General features: G+C 37.6%; 1 long non-coding RNA gene across 7 annotated transcripts; it reads right to left on the reverse strand.

Annotated features, from left to right (window-relative positions):
- Positions 1-711: 711 nt before the first annotated feature.
- On the reverse strand, positions 712-8016 carry LOC136240450 (uncharacterized). Of its 7 annotated transcripts, none has more exons than XR_010693814.1 (12): positions 7831-8016; positions 6197-6348; positions 5313-5433; positions 2292-5269; positions 2075-2233; positions 1972-2025; positions 1737-1916; positions 1287-1674; positions 1155-1236; positions 1016-1103; positions 896-962; positions 712-844 (listed from the first exon to the last, which is right to left on the reverse strand). It is a non-coding gene; the product is annotated as an uncharacterized lncRNA (long non-coding RNA). The 7 variants fall into 7 exon arrangements; XR_010693811.1 differs by having other exon boundaries at positions 2292-2335; positions 2482-5433; XR_010693818.1 differs by having other exon boundaries at positions 1287-1406; positions 1497-1674; positions 2292-5433.
- Between the last annotated feature and the right edge of the window lie 377 nt (positions 8017-8393).

Genomic DNA, 8393 nt, shown 5'->3' on the forward strand with positions numbered 1-8393 from the left:
GACAGCATACTAAGAATTGCATGCAGCCTGGCATTGCATACTTCAATCGACAACTAAGCACTAGTTTGCAGATTCCACTTCAAGCTTTTAAGGCAGCACGACTGTTTTCTCCGCTTAAAGTGTATACAATGAAGCCTAACGATAATATGGTGGATACATTACAAGTATTTCCATTTCTTATACACAACATACAATCATTAAAAAGTGAATTGCCACAATACTTAGCAAAGACAGCTGACGTAAATGAACAGTTTGATCCTCTAGAGTGATGGAAGTTGAATGCTGATGAATTGCCAAATTGGTCATCTGCTGCTCACAAAGTGCTTGTCTTGCAACCATCTTCTGCAGCTTCAGAAAGAGTCTTCTCTCTTTTGAAATCTTCATTCAGTAAACAGCTTACAGGATTACATTGAGACATCTCTAATGCTTCAATAGAACACTGTGAAAAAGCTCAGAATAATAAGGTCTATAACAGTCTTATTATGTTAGTATTGGAATGAAATAGTACAGCATATATTATTAGATTAGGACTTTACTATAACAAGCTTATTGAATACATTTAAGACGGTCATATATTAGAGATTAAATTACTAGTATAGTTCGGTATATTATCAGACTATACTAAGCATATTTCAACCATATATTGGCTACCATACTACTGTACTTTTTTACTTTCCTATAATCTGTGGCTACCTTAATTAAATAATTTCTATAATTATATTTGTAATGAATTTAATTATGTAAATATGTTAAAACCACAATAGGTACAGCTAGTAAATCAATGTCTCCTTGGCTGGCCATGACAGTATCAAATCAATTTCGTCATTTATCAGTCTTTATCCAACTGAAGCAGGTAAGACAGTAAACACAATTCACAAATTCCATTACAAATTACCTGTATTATCATCACCATGTAGAACTCTGACAATCTGTTAGTTGTCTGGTAGAACAGTCCCACAGCTCTAATACAAAGATGGTAAATATAATGTGTATTCTGGACAATCGTTGGACTTACAGTTTGTAACAATAAGAATCTCATAAAACTGAGACCTTGTCTGGAAAGCTAGTATTACCATGTAGAACGGTGGCTAGGTCCCACAACTCTATTAAAGATGGTAAATATAATGCATATACTGAACAATCATTGTACTTACAGTTTGTAACAATCTTCTAAAAACTGAGACTGACAATCCATGTAGAACTAAGACAAGTCTGATAAGACCAGGTCTCACAACCCTAAATAGAGGCAAGCATAATTCATATTCTGGATTACTTGGTGTACTTACAGTTGTTATCAGTGAGTCTAACTAGACATAAAATGGCCACTTAGTATGTGACTTTGTTGGGCTAATATCAGACGAAGATTTTTGAACGGTCATATCTCAGCCAAGAACAATGATATCAAGCTGTAACTAGCAGGTATGGTTATCAAGTGTTAAAATGAGTACATTCAAGCATTGATTTATCCTATTCTTTTGACTAATGTATAAGCATACCTGCTAGTTAGAGTTTGATATATTCACTCTTGGCTGAGATATAACCATTCAAAATTCTTCGTCTGACATTCACCCATACCCAAAACTCACAAAAATACTCCTACCACAAGGCCATTTTTATGTCTGTTACATAAGCTCACAAGAAGCATCTGATACACTGATGACCAAGTCCAAGAATCTTGTAATCACAAAGTACAATTGAAACAAGACTAATAATTTGCATACTCTCAGTGAACTTACTTTTGTTAGCAATACGATCATGGTCAGTGAAATAAGGACAAACAAGATGGAACAGGTTCTTGAAAGCACTCAACTCATTTACAGTGCCAGACGTACATGAGGTAGCAGCAGTCAGCTGTTGATAAAAACATGAAGAAATAAGACCAGTTCCCAGAAGAAATGAGACCAGTTTCCACAAACCTAAACGCAGGTAAACATAAATTGTATACTGGACACTCTCAGTGTACTTACTTACAGATGTTAGCAATAAGAATCTCCTAGAGCTGAGACTAAGTCTGTAATTCCTACCCTATTGAAAAGAAAATGAATAAAAACACAATCAAACTTAATGCACTTACAGCTGTAAGTAATTAGAAGATGAGGTTGAACAACTCCGTGAAAAAAGAACAAAACTGTCCACAACCAGATTCTTTAAAGGAAGCAGCTGCCATTGAAGGAAATTAACACTGCAGATGTCGTACACTGACAACCTGGAGAATAAGAGGTCCAACAAGAAACTGTATGTCCAAAGAGATAATATACAAAATCATAAGAGCTGACCATGCATACTCTCACCGTTGATGGCTCATGAACTGTGTCCACTCGTCATCCGCCATAAACTGAGATAACAGGTTATAAAACATGTAATACGTACACAGCAACACCAAAGTTGAATCATTTGCAGGCCATTGTCATACAACCCACAATAAACAATTTAATACGGCTAAACCTATCATACAAGCTATCATTTTAGTCTAATACTTACTCATCTAGAGATGTTTTTGATCACTGCCATCATAAGAATTGTCCACCACGCCACTTCACCACTACAGCCAGCAGGGATGTAGTTGTAGTCCATAACTATCACTGTGTGGAGCATGGCTCATTGGATGATGGCGACGATCGCGCACACACTCTCCGCGAGATACATCGTCATTATCACTCACATTTACAACCTCTGATACAACAATAGTGACAAAGATGGCGACTTAATTGCATCTGATATGCATGCGCACACCACTGACCCCTTCAATTTTAAACAAGCATTACGAGCTTTTGCAGGTGCACTAACTGTGCAAGAAAGTATGACTCTTAGAAAGAATTGTTTCAATAATTTGGTATTATATGCTTTGCCGTATGAAAATGTGTACGTATCAAGTTATCACAACAAAGCTAGCTATAGCTATATGGTGATTAACAGAAGTGCATTTATTGTAAAATCATCATGACTTTTGATACAGTAAAAAAAAATCTTAAGTCACGTGCTGTCTGTATAAACAAAAGTCCATGAGTAATGAGATGGTGAAGCTAAAAAGTTATCACATTTAGTCTCGCATTTAGTTAAGTAAACAAAGCCATACAAATAATGTGTATTAAACTAAAGTATAATCTGTTTCCCATAATATAAGATGGGGTTTATACTAAAGTATAAGATAGTTAGTATAATGCAAGATTATACTGAGATTATTTGTATAGTTTAAGCCATTAGATATACCATCTTATATTCCTCTTTTTTCACAGTAACAATCGCTGAGTGCATGTAATATTGTACATTATACAAAATACAAGCTATTGATTCTGTACCCATCTCTATTTAAATCATGTTTGTGAAGTGATTGTGCAAAAACGTATGAAGCATAATGGGGCATAATTGGGCAAATGGAGCATAATTGGGGCATAATAGGGAGAGCAATGCTCAAAAGCATAATAGCCAATTTTAAAAGCATAATAGGCTCAGGCCTATCTGTGTGTCTTGATATTGTAGCTGATTGACTGTTTAGTATGGTGTCACTGTGCAAGGCTATGTGGGTATTGCCATCTATACTCACTAGGTCATAAATACCTTTAGTCCCTCCAAGCTATATGTTTGTATACAATACCACATATACACTACACATACCATGACACACAGCTCACACACTTCTACGTTACAAGCTTTAATCCAACAGGTTTTACCATGCAGCAAAGAGGCCAGACGATGGAGACATTCTTAATGATGACTACCACCTACCGACATTAGTTCACCACCGTACAACCCATGCTGGACTCCTTCTTTGCTGAAAAAGAGTAGACAAAGTTTTCAGCCACCTTGTATGGTTGGTGAGTTTGCTAGTATGCAGTCATTGCAGTGTAACATAGACACTTTAGGGATTAACCACCAATGGTATGTTTTGGGCTAGTTTATGAACTAGGATACCTCTACATTATGAAGGTGTCCTACTTTACAGATTCCACTGTACACTAGTAGACATGACATAGTAGGCATACACACACTACACAAGCCACTCACATGCATGCACACACACTACACTTCACACGCACACACACTACATGCGCACACACACACGCACGCACGCACTAAACACATACACTACTATACTATGTACACCCAAATGTTCATGTTGTAGAAACTGATATTGACACTTTTAAATCTTATATAAGTTTAGCTGTATTCCATTGCTCAGCTCAGCAGGCTGAAGGTCCCCTGAAGGCTCTTAGCTACTGACACTCAATAAATCCAACCTTAACAAATGTAAAAACAAACAAAAAAAAATGTCAGTCGGACTCAGTTCAGTATTCCAGTCCAGTGATTAGTTACACCCTTCATAGTCCTTATAAAAATTACAAACTGGCCCAACCTGTAAAGTTCTGACATATATGTAGTATTTAGATTTAGTATTAAGTGTGTGTATTCCTAAATAAATTTTTAGGTATGTACTGAGGAGAGGGCAACTCTACCAGTAACATATCTAACTGTGGTGGTGCTTGACAAGTGGCGAGAACATTCACCATGCCCAATGACAGGAAGAAACACATACACCAGGCTTACAAGATGATGGTAACATCAGTGTAATGGGACAAATATTTAGCACAGAAATTACTAGTACACATATTATTATACAGCAAGAATTGATAGTAACAAAAGCTAGCAGTGTAAATTACAACCCATGATATAGTATATAATACTTTCCAAATATACCTGTAGGTCTGCTTATACAGGGTGATTAAGAGTTTATTTAAATGTTTGGCAGACCAAAATCAAAGGTGCCACTATGAATAGATTTCCTCCATACTGTGGAAATTTTGATACAAACGATTGTGAGACAAAAAGTATCACGAAATTCTGTTGTAGGTCCTAAATGTTCCCTCACAACCTTATTTACATTGTTTTGCACAAAAAATGTACATCTTTCAGTAATTCATCATTAATTTTCATGTACAAAGACACCAGATTAACACATAGACAATAAACAGCTACACACAAAACCTATTTTTACTAAAGAGCAGATATGTTAGCATTATTAAGGTTGGCTTTCAATTTCCATCAGAATAACCTTATGCAAGTGACCACTATATTATGTGATGGTTTGCACTTGTGAAAAATGCCATTGATATCATTCTTACCCATTTTTCAACCAGTTCAGGCCCGAGACTCTTGCTATATAATCTTACTTTGCTAATCCATTTAGGTCTCGTCATTGTTCACACATAATTGTTCTGTTCCTGTTGCTGTTCCAGTGTGTCTCATTCCAATAAGACTATCCATACTTGTGCTACACGTACAGTTGATGTATAGTAATCATCACTGGTTGTTACCTCAGAGCTTTGTGTACTCTTCTAACATGATCACTTGCTTGGCAGTTTGACTTGACCACTGTCATTGTTCTAGAGAAAGATCTCATGTTGTAGGGTAGCCTACAGTCATCTTATACTCTCTCTGTTGATCAAAGGAAACAACACAGTTCATGACAGACATTACTGAATATAAAATAATAAATTATATTATAAACCCATCCATATCAAAGAGTTATCTACATACCATAATGATAATTGGGTGCACATACAGGTACATAGTATAGTGGTGTTAGTGTGTAGTGTGTGCAAGTGCGTGCGTGTTGTGAGGCAGCATAACCGAGTGGCTAGAGTGTCGGCCTGGTATTCAAAAGGTTCAAGACTCAAAGCCTGTTTATGCCTAGTAGGCGTTGTTAACTGTGGAAGCAACCCACCTAGCTGTAACATCAATGGTATTATAGGGAAACATGTCTCAGTAAGTGGTAGTGGGGTCATTGTAGAACTACAGGTTTTGCAACCTCTCTTTGATACCTGGACAGTAGTCCTGCCCCAGGAGGATTTGTCTGTACAAGATGCAAGTACCTGAGAGGTGCACAGGCATCCCAGTGCTAATTCACTGGGTGGAAATAGGTATATTTCTGCGGTTTTGCTTTGTAGTTTGTGTGTGTGTGTGTGAAGTGTACATGTAGTGTGTGTGCATGCATGCATGCAGGTGTGTATGAGTGGCTTATGTAGTGTGTGTATGCCTGCTATGTCATGTCTACTAGTGTACAGTGGAATCTGTAAAGTAGGACACCTTCATAATGTAGAGGTATCCTAGTTCATAAACTAGCCCAAAACATACCATTAGTGGTTAATCCCTAAAGTGTCTATGTTACACTGCAATGACTGCATACTAGCAAACTCACCAACCATACAAGGTGGCTGAAAACTTTGTCTACTCTTCTCTCATCAAAGAAGGAGTCCAGCATGGATTGTACGGTGGTGAACTAATGTCGGTAGGTGGTAGTCATCATTAAGAATGACTCCATCGTCTGGCCTCTTTACTGCATGGTGAAACCTGTTGGATTTAAACTTGTAACTTAGAAGTGTGTGAGCTATGTGTCATAGTATGTGTAGTGTATATGTGGTATTGTATACAAACATATAGCTTGGAGGGACTAAAGGTATTTATGACCTAGTGAGTATAGATGGCAATACCCACACAGCCTTGCACAGTGACACCATACTAAACAGTCAATCAGCTACAATATCAAGACACACAGATCAGGGTTGAAACCGGGTCACTACTGCTGACTCAAACGACATTCTATCTGGTGGATTAACTAAAACTAAGGTATGCACCAAGAGCTACACTATCAGTGCTCCACTGGTAAGATAAGTACATTGGTAACTAAACAGGTAAGCTTTATAATTAACCATCAGTTATTAAGCATGGATTTATACAAAACAGCAAGGTCGTGGCTCACAAAAGAAGCTGGCCTGATAGACCATGACTGGTACAATATCAATCAATTAGTGAGCATGGCTTTATGTAAACCTAATCATAATCGGTAGCAGGAGCACATCGAATCCTATGTCCATAGGATTCGATGCGTTCTTGTCGGTAGCCATTGCATGGTGTCAGGATTTGTGCATTTCTACAGATTGCAATATACAAATCAGCATGACTCCATGTATAATCGTGATCAGTGAATAAAGCTAACAAATAAAGCTGGGACGAGGCTATAGTGCATGTTAATACACTTCTACATCATCAAACCGAATAAATCATTTTACATGTAATCTAGTCCAAGTTAAACCCAAATCAGTATTCTATATGTCCAGATGATCCGACCTGGTTTCAACCCTGGCATGGACCCCATATATACATAGCAGTCACCCTGAACTTTAACACACACACACACACACACACACACAAATTAACTAGACAGATGCTAAACAGCATCATTGAGGTATGAGGCTTTTCATATTGGATATGTAAACTTTGTGGAACAGTCAGACTGACAGTATAAGTGAGGAAGCCTGTACACACATACAATCATGTGAATCAAGGAAAAGGCAATACCGGAGTTCTTTGATCGCCACATTAGTTGAATATGTGTAGTGTGTACAGTACAATACAAAGAACGATCAAGTGTACTCATTTAGGCTATAACAGTGTTAGGTGTACGCTTAATTGTATGTGTGTAGAGATTGGACACATTGTCACACATCACATACTTTTTGTTGGGCCATGGATATTTCTACCTAAGTCGTCCTCAAGGTAGAGGCACATGCATGTAATCAGATTTCCAGGTAGAGGATTTGTGGAGTGAACTTGTGAAGAATTATCTAATAATTATTGCAATTCCCCACCACTGCCTGACCTGCATGTTGAGTGAGACGCTAGGACATTATTTTACTCTTGCTTGGGGGACAGAATTACTGCTAAAACTACATTGGTCCGGAGTTAAATAACTCAGAGAGTAGCCCTACACATACACGAAGCTACGCTTGGTACACACATATACTGTGCCTGTGACATAAACCAGTTATGTACCTTCCATATTGAAGCTATCAAGCCAGCTCAGCGGCTATCTGGTTACCTCGCTGATCTCCTAAAACAGATATCATCTTGCTGTGATCGTGTTAGACTAGATACAAGTCCTGGTCATGGTTAAAACAGTCACCAAACGGTTACTCGTTACACTGTACGCCAACACAGCTTGGACCATGGTAAAGAATATATAAGCGCCCGTACAATAAAAATAATCACGTGCTGACATCGGGTTGGGTGAATAAATTGATCCCCCATTTCAAACACGCACACAGCGCTACAAAAATGCTAATTAAATTAATTAAAGTGCATCACGATTCATGACAATTACGTTTATTTTTGTTGTGATATTTTTGCAATGTACATCCACTTGCTTTTTGTCATCTGTTCTGTAATTATTAAAGTTAGCTGTTTGGTTCTGTTATTTATTTAGCTATTTATCCAATTTGTCAAAATGACAGGGGTGGCACCAATAGGCATGTTCATGTGTCCATGCAGTTTTTCAAAGTCTAGTTTGTACTTTTAACTATATTATAGCTAGCTAGCCTGGCTGTGCTAGTCAGTCA

This window comes from Dysidea avara, chromosome 1 (assembly GCF_963678975.1).
Source record: "Dysidea avara chromosome 1, odDysAvar1.4, whole genome shotgun sequence".
Classification (NCBI taxonomy): Eukaryota; Metazoa; Porifera; class Demospongiae; order Dictyoceratida; family Dysideidae; genus Dysidea; species Dysidea avara.